Source organism: Chinchilla lanigera, unplaced genomic scaffold (assembly GCF_000276665.1).
Source record: "Chinchilla lanigera isolate Chin_1 unplaced genomic scaffold, ChiLan1.0 scaffold00044, whole genome shotgun sequence".
NCBI lineage: Eukaryota > Metazoa > Chordata > Mammalia > Rodentia > Chinchillidae > Chinchilla > Chinchilla lanigera.
Window position 1 is genome coordinate 15,632,723 of NW_004955445.1, and position 23,417 is coordinate 15,656,139.

Consider the following 23,417-nt stretch of genomic DNA (forward strand, 5'->3'; position numbering starts at 1 on the left):
CCCGGGCGCAGCGTCCGCCGCCGCTGCCAGGTGAGCGCCCTCCGCGGCCCGCCGACCCCGAGTGCCCCCGCAGCTGTCAGTCCCCGGTGTCTGTGTGTCTCTCCGCTTGTCAGCCCCTGTGTCTGCGCGAGCGCCTTCCCGCCAGGCCTGGTCCCCGGCCCGGCCTGTAGGCTCCGTCAGCCCCCTCCGCGCGCTGCCCCCGTCTGTCAGCCGCCAGCACCCCCATGCTGCGAGGCTCCGCCCCTTCCCCCCGAAGCCCGGCCCCTCTCCCATCTGTCAGCACCCCTAGCTCCAGGCTCGCGCGCCCTGGCCCCCGGGGGTCATTGTGCCCCACGGGCCACCCAGTGGCCAAAGGGGCGAAAGGGCGTGGTGCAGGAGAAGCGGGGTGCCCAGGGAGGCGCGCCGAGCGCCGCTGGCTTCCACTCCCCGGGCCGGGCCGTTGCCTCCTGCCGGGACGGGGCAGCCCATGCCGCTGGTGTAAAGAGCGCAGCTGCACCGGCCAAGGCAGCTGAGCCGACTCCACTGCTCGGGGTACGGTAGAATCCTGAATCCCGGGTCCGCGCTGGCGCCCAGCAAAGCGGTGCACGTGAGCCCTGGGGGTCCGGGTGCTCGCAAGGGCGTGTGAGAAGAGTTTGAGAGATTTGTGACGCCTTCCCAGTTCGGATTTTTAGTCGGAGAAGCAGTTGGGAGTGATGGAGGAGTGGGTGGGATGCGGGTTTAGGTGGAAAGTGAGAGTTTGAGTCTTTTGGAATCGCACGGTTTGAGTTTCTGAGCAGCGATTGCCTTGGGCTGGAGCCCTGCACGAAACTGTTCTGTGCTGGGGAGTGCGGGGGAGTGTTAGGTAGAGGAGCAGAGAGGGCCTGTGCCTTTCTGTTTTTATCTATGTCCTGTGGCACAGTGTATGTTTATCTACATATCCCGAATGTTTATTCATGAGGCATCCACACATTTTCAATTTAAAAAAAGATTACTGTAGTTTCCATTTATATACGTGTTCTTGTATGTGGTTTTCTTGATGTTTTTATTTGTGGTAACTGAGTATTGCAGTATTTCAAAACTAAGAGAAAAAGCGTCCTAAAACAATTGGTATTTTGCTAGATAATTCTCAACCACGGAGAAAGAGCCAAAAATGTACTTCATTAGCTGGAACAATTTATTCGAGCTTAATTTGTTTCTAAGAGACATACAGTGGAAAAATCCAGAAGCGGCAAAGAAGTATCAAAGAAACTTCGAAAATGAGTGAAAAAGGCCCCTCTATTGCTGCCTGGGAAAGATAGTATCGGAGGTGTTTTAAAAGACAGTTACTGTGTAATGATAAACATATTAACCAAGTTGGTTTTGCGACCTTGATACATGGAGCCACGCTTGATTTGTGCAGTGGTTCATGACAGGCAAACATTGCGGAAGTGTGGTAATTTTTGGAAAAAATGTTCCCCACATTGTTTTTTGTTTTTATGTTGAAGATTGCAGAGTAGGGTCGTCTCACGGTGCAGTAGATTTTGTTTTTTAAAGATAACATTAAAATTTACAAAGTAATTCATATTTAATTAAAAAAAACCAACAACATAAGGAAGACCCAGAGTCTCACAAACCATAGTAAATCACAGTTTGGCATTTATCCTTGTTAGTCTTGTCTTTCCATGTATACATATATTTTCTTGCAAAAATGCTATAGACTAAAACTTTTATTGCACATTTTTCCTTTAACCTGTAGTAGATTATGAGAGAGGTGTTGTAGTTTTATGAGTAGGTACATGCGTTGTCTTTATGATCCTTTTAAAAAGTGACGTTGTGCTGGTTCTCAGCATAGAGCACTCTAATAGTTTTTCATTTTAAAGTAAAACCTGAAGTCCTTGCTATGGCCTATCAGGCTGCCTACGTCTTTGTCCCAACTTCCAGGACAAACCAGTTTCCTTGCTAGTTTTTAAAAACTTTTGGCATACTTCAGTCTCAGTGCCTTTGCTTTTGCAGTTCTCCTTTACGTCTTCAGGTGTCTGCTCAAATGTACCCTTCTCAGGCTTTTCCTGACCACTCTATAAGATACTGTTCATCCCTCAGTCCTCTTTGCCTTGTTTTATTTACCAGCTCTTGGTAATACATATTTATATTTTGGTGTATTGTGTTTCTTCTTCATTAACCCCGAAGTGTGAGACTTTTTGTCACTGCTATATCCTCAAAGTTTAGAACTGCACCTGGGATGTTGTAGTACTTACTGTTTGCTGAATGAATGAACAAATGAATGTTCATTATCCATCCATTCATGTGATCTTGTTGGTAGCCTTCTAGATAGCTATATAATGAAGTGAATAACAGTCTCTTAAAAGTCATGACATTCTCTCTTTTCTGTATGTGAGAAGAAAGAATTTTACAAAGTGAGGTTTATGATCTCAAAAAGAATTACAATCTTGATTTAACTTGAACAGCTGGGAGAACATTTTTGGCAAATGTTATTGGCTTTTCTTCTTAAGCGTTATCCCTTGTGTCATATAGGGAATCTTTCAAAAATACGAACTGTCCCAGTTATGTCTACAGCTGTGACTTCACTTTGGTAACTCTAGTGATAATGTAAGCCTCAAGAGCAGAGTGGATTTTTTTGTGTGGCAGATCCCCAGAGATATAATAAATATAGCTTTAAAGTGTTTTCATTTGGGGGGTAACTGTTATACTTTTCTTGGTAATTGTTTCCTTTTCATCTCTCTGTTCATCAGTTTTTGGGTGGTCTAGAAGGTACACTTTTTACAAAATTTAAAAAAAATAATCCTTGACCTTTGGAGCATTTTACATCTCTCATATAATGTTTGTGTTTGTGTGTGTGTGTGTGTGTGTGTGTGTGTGTGTAACTGCTAGGGATGGAACCCAGGGTCTTTGCACTGAGCTGCCTTCCTGTCCCTTAATTTTGAGATGGGGCCTCACTAAGCTGTCCAAGCTGGTCTTCAAGTTGTGATCCTCTTGCCTCAGTCTCCCAGAGTGGTGGGATTATAGGTGTGAGCTGCCATGCCCAGCTTCCTGTGACAGTTTTATCTTTCAGGTGGAACAACAGCTGTAATAAAATATAACATTGTATCTTCATTTAGAAGGAAGGAAAATTGTATCTTGAGGCAGATTTTTTACAGAGAATACCTGAATGTAAGATTGTTAAAGATTTGAGCTTCAGTTTGGCTACTTTTTAGTGAGCTGGGGTTTGTATGTATATGTGTGGGGGGACTTGCTCCTTGCACTTACTTAAAGAGAAGGGTCCCTAAGACACAGTCTAAAGACCTTCACTTATGTTCCAAATATGCAAGAACTTTGTGGGAGAATCCTAAATAAAAATTTTATTCTTTGCAAGGCTTCATGAAACTGTGTGTTAACTTTTATTTGTACTATCGGCATTTATTGTACATGTATTTGGGGGCAGTTCTATGTGTGCTGCGTAACCATGTTCAGTTTTAGATCGCCAGCTTGGTTTCTCGTTCTTTTCTTTCTCAGCTGCCTCCTCTCTGTGAATGAATTCCTCCAGTCCCAGGACTTTAATATCCCGTACATGCAGATGATTCCCTCTGTATACCTCCCACTCTTTCTCAGGTTCCAGACTTGCCCTTTCAGGCCTTCCTGTTTTCTCTGCTTGCTGCCTCACAGTCCCAGATTGGTCTCTCAGTTTCTCTTTCAAACTTCAAAATTTGTATCCCTCATTCATGATCCCTCCTTCCTGTCCATCTGCCAGCCTTTCCCATCTCACTGTCATTACTGTCCACTCGTTGTTCAGACACCTACCAGTCATCCTTCATCTTTCCCTACCCCATGTCAAGGCCATCCACCTGGCCTGTAAGCTGGCCTCCAGAATATTTCAGATCCTTCCTTCCCTGTGCTTTCTAATTCAGCCACTCTTTTCTCTCAGCAGGATGACTGTCCACTGCCTCTTAGCTCATTTCCCAGCATCACGCTCACCTTCTAGCATAGTCTCTTTACAGCAGCCAGAGTAATCTAATAAAGAAGACCATGCGACCTCCCAGGGTAGTGCCTTCCTACAGCACTTACAGTCACATCTACACGTACTCTAAGGCAGCAGCCCCTGCCTCCCTTTCCACCTCCTGCTCGCTGTTCATCATGCTTGTCAGATTGAGTGCTGTAAATTTCTCCAGTATGCTACGTTCTTTTGTATAGATCTTTCCTGTGCCTGTCACTTTACCCTAGCTCTTCTTATAAAAAGATCATTATCAAACATATATTCTCAGCTAAAATGTTTCCTCCCAGTGGCCTTCCCTGATTACTCTTTCTATATATCGTAGCTTCCTCCCCATTATCCTCTGCCTCAGTATATATGTATCTCCCTTCTTGGTACTTCACCAAAAGCCCAGGTATTTTATTTTTACACTTGTTTCCTTTTTTAAGGTTAACTTTTCCAACAGACTGCAAGATTTATGAGGGCAGGGACAGCTTGCCTAGTTATGGCATAGTCCTGGAACCCAGTGCTCTGCCTAGAATCCAGTAGGTGCAGGGGCTCCAACATTTTCAGTAATTAGAATAGCAGCTTTTTTTTTTTTTTTTGAGATTTACTATGTAGTAAGTCCACTGCAAAGTGCATTCACTCATTATATAAATCTTTGGGAGAACCTAGTAAGGTGACTATATATATATATATATATATATATATATGGTGAGAAAATTGAATTTAGAGAAGTTTAGAAATTTTTAAAGTTACACAGCTAAGAAAGTAATTAAATTGGGATTTTAATCCATGTGACTTAACTTTTGGACCTTTCTTCTTATCTATTACTGCTTTCTGATACGAATGTGGGAATGAATATGAGATATGCTGTGATATTAATATTTGATAGATCCTCATATTTATATATGGGAGCATAAAAAATAATAATGTTTGGGTTAGAGTGTTGTATCTCTCTCCCCCTTGCCAGTACTGGGAATGGAACCCAGAGCATCATGTTACACAAGCACTTTACCTACTGAGCTGTGTCCTAAAGCCCTTTTATTCTTTTGTTCGGAGACAGAGCCTTGCTAAGTTGCCAAGGCTGTCTTTGAGCTTGCCATCCTCCTGCCTCAGCCTCCTCAGTAGCTGGGATTATAGGTGTGTGCCCCTCCACTCAACCAAAAGTTTCTCTTAATAATCACTATGCCAAGCTCAGTTCGGTGGTGTAGACTTTGTAATGCCAGTGCTTGGGAGGCTGACGCAGAAGTAGCTCCATGACTTTGAGGCCTACTTGGGCTATGTAGTAAAGGTCAAGGCCAGTCTGGACTATATAGTGAGACCTTGTCTCAAAAAAAAAAAAAAAACAAAACCAAAACAAATAACCACTATGCCAAACCACATAGATTAGTTTGCTTTCAGGCTCTGCGTTTTAACTTTACCTGTGCTACTTTCTGTTGGTCCTTGGAAAAATTACTTTTCAATGTTTTTGGAAATGGAAAAAAATAGTTATAAATGGAAAAAAAAAAGTTCTTAGTGCTGGGTGTGGTTGGTGCATGCCTGTAATCCCAGCACTCGAGAGACTGAGGCAGGAGGATCGCTGAGTTTGAGGCCAGCTTGGGCTGCATCAGTGAGCTCAAAGCCAGCCTGGACTACAGAGTGAGACCCTGTCTCAAAAAAACTCCCACACCAACCAAACAAAAAAGTTCTTATCTGAAGGGTCATTGGGAGGAACAGAATTACACACACACACACACACACACACACACACACACACACACACAAAATCAGTGTTGGGTATAAGGAAAAAAAATCTTGGGAAAAGGCTTGTAGCCTCCTTAATTAATTAGAGCTTATGACAGATGGTAACACTGTTCTATCATTGGTTTTAATTTTTTTGAGGTAGGATCTCATTATGTTATGGTTTATATCTAGATGTCCCCCCCAAAGCTTCATGCAGTCATGGGGGCTGGGCTTTTTTTTGGAGGTGGTTGAGCGTGTGATTAATTGGTAGTGCAATGCTGGGATTAGGGTGCTGGGATTAAGGGTAAGTGATTGTTGGATCAGTCCACTGATTGAATTGGTACCACCCTAATCCCAATAGAGTGGGTACAATATAAGCAACAGAGGTTTGTCTCATTCTCTCTCTTGCTGCCTTGCTGTCTTCCCCTGCCCCAGTTGCCATGAACTGTTGTTGCCCTTCTGCCCTTTGTCACCCTGCCTTGGAGCCAGCTGATTATGGACTGAAACCTTCACAAACTGTGAGCCAAATAAATCTTTCCCTTTTTAACTTTGGGTGTTGGGTATTTTGTCTCAGCAATGAGAATAGTAACAAAAACACACAATGTAGTTCAAGCTGAACTCATTATGTAGCCTAGGCTGGCCTCAAACTCATAATAATCCTCCTGCCTCACACTCCTGAGCGCTGCGATTACAGGTATGCACGACCACATTTGGCTTGGTTTTGAATTTATGAAAATTATCAGAGAATTGATTCAGTTGGAATTTATGATAATTCTGTTGATATATGATGACTTTATGTTTGAATTGAGGTTTATTAAATGTTTATGAGGTAAGACAGTATTTTTTCTTTTCTTCCTTTAAAAACCTTCTGTATCTTTAGGATTCTCAGGGTACAGAGATCTTTTAAGAGGCTGAACATACTACTTTATTTCTCTTTCACTAGTAAGATACCCATCACTGCACTATTTACCTTAGGAATGCTTCCTACAAGAGAGCTGCTTCAAATGACCATATAAATAATGCTGTAGTTCAGGTATGATGGACTCAACAGCCCTCATGATAGAATCTCTGGGCACAGTCGTATTTTCTGGTGGGATGGTTTATAAGTGCATACCAATATGATAGTTTCCATCATCTCTGTAAAATAGGGGGTGGTTGTCTGGTAAGAATAAATGATAGCACATAGTTGTAATTCCAACACTCTGGAAGACTGAGACAGGAGAGTCTCAAGTACAAGCCCAGCCTGAGCAACTTAGTGACTTAGCAAACCCTGTTCCCAAATAAAAATAAAAATAAGGACTGAAGATGTAGCTCAGTGTGAAGGCCCTGAACTCAACCTTCAGTGCCATAAATAAATAGGAAGAGTTCAGAGGAAAAATGAGAAGTTTTGACAAACAGTTGAGGTCAGAAAGAGGAATAATGATCAAGAGACAGCATCCATCATGATCTCCAGGCAGCATGCAGGGTTCTGTTGAGTAGGGGTTCTTGGATTGATTGGGAAACCAGTAATGCTCAGTTGCATGGTTTTGGGTGCAAAGAACGCACATAGTTGGATCGAGCCAGAGTTCAGGTTTGGTAGGGGTGGGTGGCAGAAGGACAGTGGAGCAGAGGAACTGAAAATATTGGCCAGAGAGTGATTAATGTGACTGATAGAATCTAGGCTAGGTGTGGAGGAACACAGGCCCAGAGGTGTTGATGAAATTAGGGAACTAGAGTGATGAAGTAATAGAAGGATACATGGTTAGAAGGGAATGTTTGAGTGGAAGATTTCAGAGTTGGAGCAATTAATTACTGGGCATGGACAACTGCTATGTTTTGCCACAAACATGAACCACTAAAGTGAAGTGATGATGACGGAACAGTTTATCCATGTGGTCAGAGAAGCCATCCAGAAAGATGGCAGCATGGCTGGGGGAGGGAAAAGGAAGGTGGGCCAGATCATTGAATGAGGTAGGGTCAGAGGTTCTAGCAGTGGAAATAGGTATTACAGCCAGTATGTGGGAGCCTCAAATGATCAGGGGATTTTTCCTAAAGAAGGTAGAAAAGCATAATGTGGAAGAGTTATTGGGTGCAGGATCTTTCTGCAAGAAGTCAGCTCTGGTCCAGGTTCATTATCCTTTTGAAGTTATCTCAATTCAAATGGGCAGCACTGGTGGCATGTAGTATTGTGTTCCTAAATTGTTCACGAAAATCATGAGCATGTCTTAGTTACTTTCCTCATCACTGAGCAAAATATCCAACAATCACAATTTAAGGGAGGAGAAATTTATTTTGGCTCACATTTCAGTCCAGGAAGGCATGGTAGAAAGGTCTGGAGGAGAGAGGGAGGTAGAGAGGGAGAGGGAGAGAGAGGGAGGAAGAGAAGAGAGAGACAAAGATGGAGATGGGGAGAAAAAAGAAAGGAAGGAAGGAAGAAAAAAGAAAAAGAAATATATGAGACAGAAAATGATTATGAATGGAGGAGCCTAGAGAAAGACACTGTATACCCTAATATTCTTCTTGGCCACACTCCCAGTGACCTGCCTCTTCCAACCAGACCCCACTTCCTAAAAGTAAGTCAGTATATGGCCCCAATGATTCAGTCATCTTCCAGAAGCCATGCATATGAGCACATAAACCTGTTGGGGACAGTCTTCATCTACACCATAAGATTCTGCCCCTGTCCCCAAAAGATTTATATGCATCTCTTTATGCGAAATACATTTAGTCCATCTTTAAGAGTTGCGAAAGTCTTAACAATTCCATCATTGCAGAAAAGTCCAAGTTCAAAATCTCTGAAACTTAAGGCAAACTCAGATGTGAACTCCCTTAAAAGTCAAAAGAAAGTTGAGGGGCTGGGGATTTAGCTCAGCGGCACAGCACCTGCCTGGCAAGCGCAAAGTCATGAGTTCGGTTCCTGGTACCGGGAAAAAAACAGGGAAAAGAAAAGAAAAGAAAAGAAAGTTGAAAACTGACAACATACAATAGCACAGGATAAACATTTCCATTCCAATAAGTACAAATAAGGGGATAGAAACTGTTGCCAGCTTGAACAGTAGCCAGGTACCCTTGGATCATGGCTGCAGAGATTTCTGAAAGTTTGGATGGCTGAGCAGTGTGAAATGAATCCCGAAGAACCAATTTCCTAGGCAGCCCTTTTTGGGCAAGATGCTGTGTGGCTCAGCCCCACTCCCCCCACTGATGCCCTTATGGTATCTTTCCTGTTGTCCTGATGAAGAGTACTTGGATTCTTCTTAATACTAATCTTTTTAGCAGCCAAACTCTCCCCTGCTCCAACTTTTCAGGCCCTTTTCTGGCAAAACTGGACACTTTTTATACAAGTACCATGCACTAACCAACTGTGCCACTGGAGCTTCATGGATACTTTTTAAATGGGCTTTTTGCTACTGACTTTCAGTATGAACCTGGCTAAAACCTGCTCACAGTACCCATGTGACAATCTGAATGTTGGCCTACCTTGAAATTTCCTGTACCAGATTAATTAATCTGCCACCCTTAATCTCACTGTCCCACAAAGTTCCAGGACATGAGCAAAATATAGACAGATCTTCTGTCAGAGAATACTGTCAGTGGAGTCCTTTTCAACTGAAACCTCCTGAACCTGGTCTTTATGATTTGCATTTCTGTCAGCATTATAGTCTTCAGTGTGCTGAGGACACAGATGTGAGAGAGCCAGACCTTATCTTCAGGAGTGCCTCTTTTAGTGGAGGATAAGCCCAAGACTGCAATATCAATTATTGCTTGAATTTCCAGCCTGTTGGTCTGCTTGACAGATTCAGGTTGGTTTCTACTATTGAGTGCGCCAACCCTTTAACATAAATCTCTTAGTGTGCATGTATTTAAACATATATGCATATATATATATATGCATATATGAGAGAGAGAGAGAGAGGTGTATTTCGTAGTGTTTTTCATGTCAGTCTAGAGAACATTGACTGATACAGTACTTAATAAATGTTCTTGTTATCACTGCAGAAAGGATAGTAAGCAAGGTGCCCTTTGTAGTTTTAGCCATGTTGAGCTTGAGGTGCCCATGGTATTGGAACCCAGTAGCAAATGTTGCCAGGATGTGGAGAGCCCACATGAGTGGTCAGGACTGGAAATACATCAGTATAGAAGTCACCAGTGCATACCAGTCAACTGAAACTATGTTTGTGGATGATTTTAAACAGAAGCACTAGGATGTGTAAGATGAGAGGAAGTATAAAGATGGAGCTCTAGAATACCCCAAAATTTAGGGGACAGATGAACAAAGAGGTGTCCACAGAGGAAACCAAGGAGGTATATAGAGAAAGGTCAGGAGCATGGGGTCATAGAAATAAAAACAGAGGAGAATTTCTAGAGGGAGGTAGTACCATAAAAAGTAACAGAAGCATTGAAAATGTCCAGTGAATTTAGTTTCTCAGAGGTGTTGGGCATGACTATTTTAGTGTCCCACATTACAGTGGATAGAAAAAGAATTGTGATAGATTATTGCTGCTTCTTGAATTTGTAGGCATGAGAAATGGCCATGTATCTAATGAGAAAACATACTTTAAAATATCTTGAAGAGGATAGATAATATATACGTGGAGGCAGTGTTATGCCTAATCCTAGCTATAGGCTTTTGTATCAGCTTTGTTCTTTACCATTATCATCTTTCCCCTCTCTTGGTATTATGTAGAAAAATAGTAGTTACTATAATAGACAAATCCTGCTGAAGTCTTAGTAGCTTAAAATAATAGACATGTTAATCTGTTATTTTAAATAATAGGAAATAGTAATCATGTTCTTTTATAATACAGTCAGCTGTGGTGGAGGAGATCCAGTTTGGGTAGTTCTCTGCTGTCTTCAAACCATGGTTTCCAAGGTTGTGCTGGGGTGTCAGTTGTTAGCCAGCAGGGTAGGGGAATAGATTGAGAATGGTTAATTGTCTGGGAGGACTTTATGCACCAAATGTTGAATGGGAGCTAGTGAATAAGGCCAAAGGAGAGATGGTTAGGATGAGAAAGGAGAGAGGGCTGGATGGGGGATAAATTTGGGTGTGTTTGTGTTTGTTTGCAAAGAGTGGTGGGGGAGACCTTACGAAGAGTGAGGAAAGACCTGTGCAGCTTTAGTACAGAATGGAGAGGCCATTTCTGCCTTAATGGACAGGAATTGGGGAGGGCTGAAGGGTCTAGGACTGGTTCCAGGTGAAGGCAATTGATAGCAAAGGTCAAAGAGAGGCCCTCAGGTCAGGAGAGATGTGGGTGAGAACTAGGGTATTTATACGCCTTCCCAGGTGAGCTTTTTAACAGCTGTGGATGCAGGTGATGTTTATCTTTTTGAAGATGAGAATACTGATGAAGGGCCTCGACAAAGGCCACATAACTAATATGAAACAGAGAAACAAGCTAAGGCCTGGGCGTCTGAACTTCAAGGTGCCTGATAGTAAAAGCCAAGAAATACACTACTTGGAGGACTGGAAAACCTGGACCCTGAAAGAATTGGTTGGAGGTGAGCAGGACAGGGTATTATATGAAGAACAGGTGGAGGGTAGGCCTGAAGTTTAAGTTGAATGTAGCAGATGAGGCAAAAGGAAGAATTCAAAAGGAGTGGAGAGTGGAGCTCAGAGCAGAGATTCAGACTGTAGAATAAAATTTGAACTTGTGTTTCGTGTGAGCTCGGTTCCTGTTCTAAGCTAAGCTCCCTGTGAATAGCTTTAGCGATGGTCTGTCATGCTCTGCAGTTCAACCCTTTGTGCTGGCCTCTGTCATTGCCATTTCCCTGAAATGTCTTGGGCAACAGATACCACGGTCCTTTATGATTAGCTAAATCCAGGTCTTTTGCTCTGGCTGACTTGACTTGCATCAGTTCACACTGTGAGCTCTTCGAGCCTTAAGATATTCTCTTCCTCAGCTTAAATTTTTTTTTTAATTTTTAATTTTTTCTTCCTCAGCTCTTCTGTCTCTTTGGCCCCCTGAGCTGTAGCCCTTTTCTTGTCCCTAAGTCCTCAGGCCAACCCTGCTTTGATAGTGTTCTTCAGGCTTCTGACCTTGGTCTTTCTGGACTTCCTCTGTGTCCCTCTGCATAGAGTGAACTATTTCTTCATCAAGCCAGCACCCTCTTGCCTTTTTGACTTTCTCTGAGTGCCCCCACCTTCAGAAAGCATTTCCTAATCCTGAGGCTGGCGCCACTTCTTCTTTCCTATTTCTCCTGGAGTTCTGTGATAGCACTTAGTACCCTGTTTACTTATTTGTCTCTCCAGCTAATAGTGCTTGAAGGATAGGATTACAACAAACTACTTCATGATCTAGGACAAAGATTGTTTTGTCCAGCTCAGGTGAAAGCCACACTTTTACAGTGAAGGTATGTACACCTGATTGAATGACTTCTAACAGAGCATTCATTTCACCGGGTCTGAAGGCTGGAATTCAGACGTAATGTCTTCTGTGAAGAGAAGTTAAGTTTCTTAAGATAATTGTGGTAGTCCTTATCATCTGAAATGAAAAAAGTCACTTAAGAACAGGAATTGCTTCAGAAGAGCTTTTTGTCTGGTAATTTGGACCTCCGCTCCCTCACTCCTGCTGCAAAATATGTTACATGTGCCTTCTGTTTTGCGATTTCACAATTCTGGTTTTGTCTTTACAACTGCTTCCATGGTGATAAACACCAGTGTGCTCCTGTGATGAACTGTGATAGCCCTGGAAAGCAGCACATAGGCTGGCTGAAAGATGACCTGCTGCCTTTATACCCTTTCCTCCTGCTAACTGGCTTATTGTGGTACAGGGAAAAAGAGATGGGTAGAGACAGTATAATGTACTATACACAACTTGCACATTTGTATTTCTGTAAAGTTTGAGGTGGTTAATGTCACTAACCTGACAGGTTTGTCTTTCAAATATCTTTTTCCTCTTTTGAATCTTTTCTTTTTGTGTTTCAGATCCAAACCCATTCTTTTTTTTGGCAAGTAGAACAAAGAAAATAAAATGTTGACTCACTTTCTTCCCAGTCACTGTGAATTTTTAGAACTTTTTTGTTTTTTTGACCTTTTTGAGATAGGGTTTCACTATGCAGTTCAGGCTGGCCTTGAACTCACTTTATCACCCAGGCGGGCCTCGAACTCACAGTGATCCTCCTGCCTCAGCCTATTTGCTGGGATTACAGGCGTGCACCACCATGCCTGGCCAATGTTTTAGAACTTTCTTTTGGTTTTTTTTTTCTGGTACCCGGAATCAAACTCACGACCTTGCGCTTGCCAGACAGGTGCTGTGCCGCTGAGCTAAATCCCCAGCCCCTTTTAGAACTTCCTTGATGTTTTTGCTATTTAGCTTTCTGAACCTTAAAGGGCAGAAGACAGTGTTGCCTATGATTACATGAAATTTTTAGCAGTTACTCAAACTAATGCAACAGATTCTACTAGTTTTTTAGTGTTGGGCTGATTATTTTTATGACTAAAACATGTAGTTGTTATTTTTAACTAGAATACCTCTCAAAGGCTATTTGTTCTTTTTTTTTTTACTACTCTCTTTAAAAGAAAAATACAAAAAAAGAATACCTCTCAAATGGAATAAGACTTTATATATGTAAAAAAGCTAAGTTTGAGCCCTCATATTATTTTCTCAAGGGTTTCTTGTGAGAAAAGTTAGCATACATGAGCCATATTTTGTTGATTCCTACGTTTATTTCTGGTGTCCAAACAAATGTATATTAGGATTGTGGACTGTCATATAGAAGGTGACCATAGAGTTTTCCAGTATGCCCACTGGTAAGATGCCCACTCGTTTTCTGACATGGTAGGCCTCTCTGTTAGCTCAAGAATATTCTTCCTCACAGAAAATCACAATCTGTGCCTTAGGACCTTTGATTCGCTAGATTTACCACAGTCTTTTACACTGTATGCAACATATACTTCATTTTTTTGGCATTATTTTTTTTATTTTAAAGATAAAAGAACAAAAGCATATTAACAAACACACATGCATGTACAAAATAACACAAAAACAGTATAAGCAATACTGAATTTCAAACATGGTGATAATTAACAATGGAAATTAATATCACAGGAAATTAACAATGGTGGTATTACATATTGATATCTTCAAAGTGTTTACTCAGGAAAACAAATATAGACACGTAAGATTGGTCAAGTAATTAAACCTTAACTGTTCCTTTCAGTAAAGCGGTAGAAGTCAGTAGTACAACCATGTTAGCTATCCTGTACACACATATATACATAGTTTACCCATTCTTGCTTGTCTCTTTTCCCTAATCCTAGTGTAATGTATACTTCAAATACTTAAAGCTCTCATCTGCCCTTTCATCTCCAAGTACTTCTCTTTAAACTATGGATCCATAGTTTCTTAGATGTAATCTTATTCTAATTATGATCTTAATGGACTAGCCCGAGGTGTGTGTGTGTGTGTATGTGTGTGTGTGTATATATATATATATATAATAGTTGCATAGATTTTATATATATATATATAAAATTGAGCTTGTGGCTCAATCCCTTGTTGAACTTAATCCCTTCTTGACTGAAAGTCTCACAGAACTTCCCATTGAGTATAGATTTTCAAATGTCTGTGTATGTAAGATGGCTCAGTGGCACAGCACCTGGCTGGTAAGCGCAAGGTCCTGAGTTTGATTCGCAGTACCAAGAAAAAAAAAGTTTTGTTACATTCCTGATTGCCCTGGCTGGGCTTGTACCTGGGATCCTCCTGCCTCTACTTCACAGAGTGGAAAGGTCTTCTTTTTTTTTTTTTGTATTTTCATAGAAGCGTTTACAGCTGGTTTGGGGTTTTTGGCCCCAGGGTATTCCCATTTTTGCATTTCCCATTTTCTCATGCCTACCTCTTAAGGGACTATTTTTATCTCAGTGGTCCTACTACCATAGTTTTCCTGTTTTGTTTTGTTACATTTGGTAATATTGTTATATACTTCCTCATAAAAGAAAACAAAAGGTTTCTAAGTCCTGGAGGTACAGTCCTATAAGATTCCAGTAAAGCCATGGAATTTGATTTCCATCTGGATGAGACTTAAGCAAATTTAGTGCGTGTGATGACACGAGCTAGTGTTCATCCTCACAGCATGCCAATCGCTATGCAGAGGGCTCTGCACATGTCATGTAGTGTCAGACAACAACCCTGTTTTAATAATATATCATTAACAGTAATTTAATTGGCCTCATTTTAAAAGATTGGGACTTGCTCTACATTTCAGAGTATGAGCTCTTACTATGGCCCTACACTGCTTCTTTAGATCTAGTAAAATGAGATTAACATATTGCCAGGAGAGTTGACCCACTGGAGGTACACACATGACTGTCTCATGCATGACTGTACCACTTCTACTACCAGTGGTACAAGAGACCAGATGGGCCAGACATGCACGTACCACCAGTGGTTCAAGGTGGTGGGAACATGTCATACCTCTGTGATTTCTTCAGTCCTGGGATGACTAGGACCACTCCTGACCTCCTTAGTGTAATTTAAACCAGTAAAAGTGATATAGCTTGGTAGGATAGGCTAACCTGTGTGAAGTGTTTCCTTTGTGTTGCGTTTGGGAATCTTTGAGCACAGATCAAATGGGAGATAATGTGGTGGTGTAGTTAAAGTTGAGCTGGCAGACACGTGCCTGCATTTAGTTCTAGCTCTTTCTTGCACACTTAGCCTCTGTGGGCCTCAGTTTCCTTACTTCTTCTGGGAGTTGGGACAAAGAGAAAGGTGTATTGGGGGTTCATTACTCCATATCATTTCCCACTCAATCAGAGGTTAAGTATCCCTTTTGCTTGGGGAGTTTGCTTTTGTGCTGTTTCTCAAAACCTCCTTTGAAAGTGGCACAGTTGGAGGATGGGACATTTGCTGTGTTTCCCTTCCCCAGTCCCTAAGAGATTGTGTATGTGATCCCGTTATTAACTTAAGATAAAGTTGGGGATTGCTGACTAAAACTGGGTTGAAGATTTAAAATATGGGGTGGTTCAATTCATAGGGCCCCAAGGCCCTAGAAATTGGTATTCCCCTGGGTCTGAGGAGAGTGGCTGAGCTTTGGGACGGCTTCAGTCCTGTTAGGGGAACATAGATCATCATGTCTTGCCTGCACATGCACCTGAGACTGAGAGGTGGTGTTGTAGTTGAAGTTGAACTGCCCCAGCACTGCCTGTTCTCTCCATGTTGATTCAAGCTGTAAATGAGGTTAGAGAGTGTCATAGAGAGAGCTTAATTAGAGTCCCAATAGGAAAAGTTGGCATTTTCAACTTGGGGTAATTACAAGAGAATTTACCTAAAGAGATGTGGGTCAGATGTAGAGGAAACCATAAAGGGGAGTGCAGGAATCCCAGCTGCTACCGACCCTAGCTCCACAGGGAAGGTGGACAAAAGTAGTTATCAGACACCAGAAGAGATTGTCGTGTGGAAGAGGCTACCTTGAGAGGAACCTGTGACTTCTGGTTGAGGGCTGCAATCAGAATAACTGGGGTGAATTCCCCAACTATACCCTCCTTGTCCATCCCTTGTTTCCTTCCCTTGATCTCTTTCTGGGCCTTAGCATTGACTACTCCAGTGAGAGGTCCAAGGGCATAGAGGCCTATTGATATAAGCCTCAAGAGTCGGCCTGCTGGGGTAGAGGATAGGGTAAGAAATGTGGAAAGTACTTCTGGACAGTACTAGTTTTAAGAACCTGTGCAGTTTCAGCTGGGTGTGGTTGTGCATGCCTGTAATCCCAGCACTCGGGAGGCTGAGGCAGGAGGATCGTTCTAAGTTGGAGACCAGCCTGGCCTACAAAGTGAGCTCAAGGCCAGCCTGAACTGCATAGCAAGACCCTGTCTCAAAAAAAGGGAAAAAAAAAAAAAGAACCTATGCAGTTTCATAATGGGCAGAAATTGTATGCATGTGTATAGGGGAAGGCAGAATAAAAGGATGAAGCCTAAGGACTTTCTTGTGACATCACCATGTTAAAGGTGTAAAGAACTTGAACCCAAATCTCTTGGCTCTGAGTCAACTCAGTCCTACTAACCTTGGTGGTGATAGATAGTAGTTGGATATTCCTCATATCTTTCTTTGTAACCCATTCCACAAAGCCACATTTCATGGCATTCCTGGGAGACAGGAGAGAACTTAAACAGAGCTGTTTTTTTTTTTTTTTTCTTCACATCTGTGAACTTGAGAAGGAAAAAGGAAAGGAAGAAAACTCAACTTGGCATGAGGGATGTTAAGTGAGAGCAAATAAGGTGAAAAACAAAATAGAATCCAGAAATTTAGTTTTGTTTTTACCCAAAGTTCATGGGCGGCTGCAGTACAAAGTCCTTTGACTTTCCACAAAAGTTAAGTACTTTTCATAGCGTGAGTATCATTACCTTTACTTTTAAGAGTTTATGAGCTTAAGGAGCTTTATAAAGAACAGATAACCAATTGAAAAGGAAAATCAAGCTGTGTCACCTTTGCTATTTCATTTCTTGTTGATGTACAGATTCTTTAATGAATTGCATTTCTTTTGGTTTCTGCTGTGTTCATTATAAAAGTATTTATTGAATAGTCAACAGTGAAGTAGAAATTTTGGATGAAGAAGAATTGTAATAACATACTAGAAGATACACTTCAAAATTTTCTTTTTTTCATAGTTTTTGTTCACATACTTGATTTGTACAAGGTTTTTTAAACATGACATTGTATTTTTTCCTTGTTGCTATGAAACCTACAAAATTATTTATAATAGTTTTTTATTTTACCTTAAACATGTTTTTACTGGTCGAGTATTTTTTATTATTTATTTCCTATGTTGTTCCCTGAAAAGGATTGATTTTTTTGGTTGAACATCAAGTGGTTTATGTATTATGTTTTTTAAATAGTATTCATTTATATCTTTAGATATCTAGTTCCCCTACCCTTTGCCCTTTTATTCTGGAAGTGGGAAAGGAATTGTCATTTCTTTAGGGTAATTTCAGGAGTGGGATGAGTAACTCTGAAACAAAGAACATGAAATATAGTAGTTTTAGAGGAGTGGCTGAGAGAAGCAAGAGTACAACTCAAATGAGTTATTAGGCAGAGTTGTTGTTCAAATGTTAATGTGGATTTGTATTAAATCTTAGGTTTTAAAAGCTTTTACTAGAGCCAGGCATGGTGGTACATGGCTGTAATCCCAGTACTCAGGAGGCTGAGGCAGGAGGATTGCCTGAGTTCAAGGCCACCCTGGGTTTCATAGTGTTTTCAAGGCCAGCCTGAACTATTGTTTGAGACCCTGTCTCAAAACAAGAACAAAAAACCTTTCACTAGAAAAAGAAGTTAGACATCATTTACATACAAAGTTTAGCTGATAAGCCTAAGTTGCATTTAGGTTTTTAAAAATTTGTTCTGAGCTAAATTAAATACAGCATAATTGTAAATGAATCTTGTATTAGGTTAGTGATATTGAACCCAGTTATCTTCTGATCTTATAATATTAACACTGGCCTGCTAGTCACCAGGGCTACTCCCTGAGAGATGGTCACCCCCTCCCTAACACATTCTTTGCAGTCCCCAGAAGCCCGTCACTTATGTTTGCTCACTCCTGTACAAAGCTGTAGCTCCATGGCTAGAAAAGGCTTTCTTGTGTAGTGCCCTTATCTTTCTAGTTGTCTTTCATTGGCTCTGGTTTGGATTTCTGGGACAACAGACAAGTTTCTTCCACTAGGCAGGAAATATTAGAAAATCAAGGAGAAGTTCTAGTTTTTAGTCTCTGAATCCTTCCCTCCGGATACACTACCTGGCACACAGAAGATACTCAGAAACACATTTGTGATATAAATGTATTGGGATAGTCCTTCAAGTGTGTGAGCATTGCTACTCTGTATCCACTTAATCCCTCCTTCAAGTGTAATATCCTTCTAAGCTATCCCTTGTGATAGAACCTCTTGATCCCTTTTGCTCTTTTTATCTCTCCCCATTGTCTGTGTCCACAGTTTGCTGTCGGTCACGGTTAAAATGCGTGGCCAGATTTATAAGCTGTTCTCCAGAAGTGGTCTAACTTGCAGTAGTTACAAAAGTGAACATTACTTTTCTTTTTTCTCTAGCAAGTCTCTGGTTGCTTCTATATGTTTACGTGATCTGTTAAACCTAGTCTCTTCCAAGAGGTGCTTGTGCAGCTGTTTCCTTTTAGATTAGTGTCCCCTGGGATTTAGTGAGGGCTCTTCAGTATCCTCATGTGAGTCACGAGTAAAAATGAGCAACAGGAGAGGCCCAAGGACAAGCACTGTGAAAAGGCTCCTGTGTGTGAACAGTTACCTCCTCACCCCATGCTTTGCAGACTGCAGTGTGCCTACAGATGAATTTGGGAATTTGGGTACAATGTGGATTCTAACTCATTAGGTCTGGGTGCCACCTAAGGTAATGATGCTGCAGGTTTCCCAGATCATACTTTGAGTAGTACCGCAGTTTTGGGGTAAAGTTCATGAGTGCAAATTCTTCAGTGCGTGAGTAACTGTGCTGTACTCATCAGAGCCCCCACTAGCTGTGATCTGCTGCAGGTCCTTGAACCCATGTACAAATCTTCGTCCCCTGTCTCAATAGGTAAATAAAAAGAATGATTCTATTTAATCAGCTTTCAAGTGGTTGTGCACCTCTCTGTGCATGTTCAATTGAGACTGTTTATTCCAGGCAGACCAGCTGTTATTCACTATATTTGCTATCTTTTCAAGTTGCTTGTCATTTAGAGACTTGAAATGTTTATGTATATTTTTTGAGTGACTAATCTGGTATGTCTTCATATACCAGAAATTTACTGAAAAACACAAGAAAAAGATATTTTTTAAAACATTGGTTATATATTATGTTGTTACCAATAAAATTCTTTTATAAGGAGTGTTTTGGAGCATCCAAATATTTTTACTCTATGAAATTTGGATAAAATGGATGCACTGTTGAAATTACGTTCCTAAACTGAAAGATTCTAGTGCAGATGGTAGTCTTCGAGTATATTAGTGAGTTCTGAAAACCGCAGAATAGAGAGACCAGGAGTACCTGATCCTCCTCCTGTAACTTTGAATTTTTTAATTTAGGGAAGGAATGCTATTTTTCACCTTTTATAAGCAAATAACCCCATAACTAAGATCTCTTGGATCATTTTTTTGTGATCATTTTAAAGAATAATTATTATGGCAAGATTTAGCCCGAGCATTGACATTTGCTTATTTTGTAGAGTGCATTGTGACTTGATTGTTGGGGCATATATCTCTGCTTTGGAGATTCCTTACCCTTATGTGAGATGAGTTCTTACTTCCTCAGAACCTTAGGATGAGTAGGAAGAAGCACTAAAAAGTTTTGGTTTGAATCATTCTTGAGCCTTGGGGTGGGGGCCTTCTGAGCTCAAAGTCTGTACTTAGAAACTGACTAGCATTGTTCCCAGTCATTGTTTCTGACTGGGCCCTTGGGTGCAGTGTTCTTGGGGAGGAGCAGGGTAGATGTAGGTCACTTTCAAAGTGCGTGCTAGCTAATGCCGTTTTTATAGCAGTTAATAACCCGACCATTGCATCTAGCATAACACATACACATACAGTCTCTTTACTTTTACTTGTATAGGTTAACTTTTCTGTTTGTTTTCCATATAGTAGATGTGGTCACCACTTTGGAAATCATTCTGCCTACTGACTATTAAGAAAGCCTTACTCCCTCCCCTTCACAGGTAGGGGGTGAATGTTGCTGCTGTAGTTTGCTCATTAATTTCCTTTCTTTTAATGGTGGTGATTTTCCATGGCTGCCCAGATAATAGTTTCTTTTGTTCTCTTTGTTCCCATGTAAGCACAGTTGCAGCGGCAATGTTATCCTTTTAGCAGTTTTTATTATTGTAATTTTTAATTATGAATTATAAATTTCTGTGAACCCATCATATAACTCCCAACAATTTCAACGTCCTGATACTTTCATTTATTTCCTACCTCATTTTATCTTTTCCCTTAACCACCACCATGGTCCATCAGTTCATCTGTAATATTTCATTACACAATGGTACCTCAGTTAGCAGACTTAACTTGTCTTATGATTTGGGGGGAAGATGGCCGCGTTTGTGTTTGTGTGGGGAAGATGGCTGCAGTTGTGTTTGCCACCCAGGGTGTAGTTAGTGAACAGAAGCAAAGTTTTGTAGAATGCTTTTGTTTGAGAACTGAATTGTTTACAAACAGAAGCATGCAGGAACAGAAGTATTATGTATAATGTAACAGAAATATTAAAAATGGTTTTTATTGATGTGTAATACATACAAAGAAAGATGACGTAAGTGTAGTGGTGCCTTTTCACAATTCAAATGGATAAATACAAGCAGCACTTAGATTAGGACATCTAGAAACAACACAGCACTAAGAAGTGGGCTTTTTGATGAATTCAGTGTTAATCTCCAGCTTACCCTTTACTAAATATTCTGAATCTCTTCTGGTGAATAATTGAAAGTTTTTGTACTATATTTACAGTTTAATTAGATAAACATAAGTAAATTTTCTTTCTAAATCTATAAAACATGTTTACTCTAATTGTGGAAAAAACCCTCAACAAATAACAAAGTACTGTTAATCTCAGTGTGTTGATGTCTTCATTACTGATTAATATGATCAGATGATTTTGACTTCTAAGTTCTAGAAACACAGTATCTTTTCAAAACATATCACAAAAGTTGAATCTTGTAACTAGACATTAAATTGGGAAATCCCAAAGGAAAAAGACAGCAGCATAAAAAAGCCCGAATCCTGATGATAATTTGGTTGTTCTGTTTTCAGGGAAAAAATAAATGGTAATTCCCACATTTAAGCCAGATAAAAAATGAATAACTTGGATGTATTAACTATGCCTGAATTATGGAACTTTAAAAAATAACTGTAGTGCCATTAACAAAGTCCAAATAGCAATAGTTCTTTAATCACATCTAATACACAACCCATTAGTTTCCTCATTGCTCTTCTTTTTAGATTCATGCTTTTTCATTAACAGACAATATAAAAATTATTGTAGGTTTAAGATATATTTGTAATCCATAAAGCTTTTATTATTTTTATGTAGCCATTTGTTTCATACACTTATATCTATGCTTACTGAGTTATCAACAAAGAAAAGTGTGTATCTTTTTTTACAATAACTATTGCAGCTTTGTTGGAAAACACTATTTTAAATAACTTATATTTTCTAAACTTGTCAGGTCCTGGGATATAGCTCAGTGGTGTAGTGTTGGCCTGGTAAGCGTGAGGTCCTGAGTTCAATTCCCAGTACCAAAAACAAAAAAATAAAAAACAAAACAAACAAAAAATTTATACTAACTTGGCTTAGCCTTAGTACAACACCTATTCATAGACACCAGTATAATCTTACTTCTGCAAAGTCATTTTATGTATTGTAGATTTGCCTTTCTACGGAAGACTTCTTAGCTATTTTTACATATTCTTGTCTTTTTATTTTATGAAAAAATAAAACAAAATTTTATAGCCTAATAATGAGATAACAATGTTATTACACTGTGTATCATTATCTTCAAAGTAGTTACTCAGTACGAGACATAAACTGAAAAAATTCTTACAAGAAATAAACAAATAAATATGGACTTCCTTTTCAGTGAACTAAGATAAATTGTTAGTATAAATGAAACAGATTAGCATATATGTATTTTGAAATATTTTTTAAAAAAGCAGAATATGAAGCCAGGCGTGGTGGTGCATGTCTATAATCCCAGCACTTGGGAGGCTGAGGCAGGAGGATCGTTCTGAGTTTGAGTACAACCCAGGCTACACAGTGAGCTCAAGGCCAGCCTGAACTGTATAGTGAGACCCTGTCTCAAAAAGACAAAAAATACCCAGAATATGTAATTGAGAAAATATTTGAACTTCTCCCTACTCTGTATTTATCTCTTTTATTTTGCACTTTATTTATGTGTGTGCATGTGTGTTTATATAGAGTCTGCCAATGAAAAGGTATACATTAAGAAAAGAAAAACTTATGTAAGAGACCAGGTATATAGCTCAGCAGCACAAGCACCTGCCTGGCAAGCATGAGGTCAGCTTATGTAAATATTTTACTACTAAATTTATCAAGATATCATGAGATTAATACAAGTTACTTTTGGCCTCTACAATTACAAGAGGTACTCAAAGTAGTAGCCATTAGCTTTCAGATGTTTATTAGTACAAAAACCTGTTGAAGTGTTTATATATTTTTTGGTGGACTCTGTAGATATACATATATGTATGTGTTTCTCATGTCAGAGAAACCATGTGCTATTTGAGCTTGTGTGTCTGACTTATTTTGCTTAATATTATGTTCTCAAGTTGCATCCATTTTTTTATGAAAGCCTTAGTGTGTATCCTTTTTATGGCAGCATAATACTCCATTGTGTATAAATACCACATTTTCTTTATTCATTCTTTTGTTGATGGACACATACACTGTTTCCTAGCTATTATAAATTATGCTGCTATAAACATGGCTATGCATGTACCTGTGTAACGTGATGATTTTAACTCTTTTGGGAAGATACCCAGGAGGGGGATAGTTGGGTCAAATGAAATTTCTACTTTTAATTTTTTGAGGAATCTCCATACTGATTTCCATAGTGTCTATACTAGTGTCCATTCCCACCAGCAATGTAGTAGAGTTTTTTTTTATGCACATCTTCACTGGCATTTTTTATTATTAGATTTTTGTTTAATGACAGCTGTTCTTTCTCGGGTAAGAAAGTATTTTAGTTTGGTTTTAATTTGCATTTCTCTAATGGCCAGCAATGATGAGCATTTCTTAATGTATTTATTGGCCACTTCTTCAATTGCCCATTTTTTTTGATTGGGTATTTTATTTTGGGGGATTTAATT

At 40.1% G+C, this 23,417-nt stretch overlaps 1 protein-coding gene across 4 annotated transcripts in view; it reads left to right on the forward strand.

Annotated features, from left to right (window-relative positions):
* The window catches only part of Zhx3 (zinc fingers and homeoboxes 3), a 152,516-nt gene continuing 129,099 nt past the window's right edge, over positions 1-23,417 (forward strand). For 3 of the 4 annotated variants that reach the window (XR_001235582.1, XM_005392512.2, XM_013518283.1), the window contains exon 1: positions 273-531. The gene's annotated coding sequence lies outside the window, so the exon portion shown is untranslated. Of the gene's footprint in view, positions 31-272; positions 532-23,417 lie in introns of those variants that run through there. The other variant, XM_005392514.2, reaches the window with a different exon arrangement.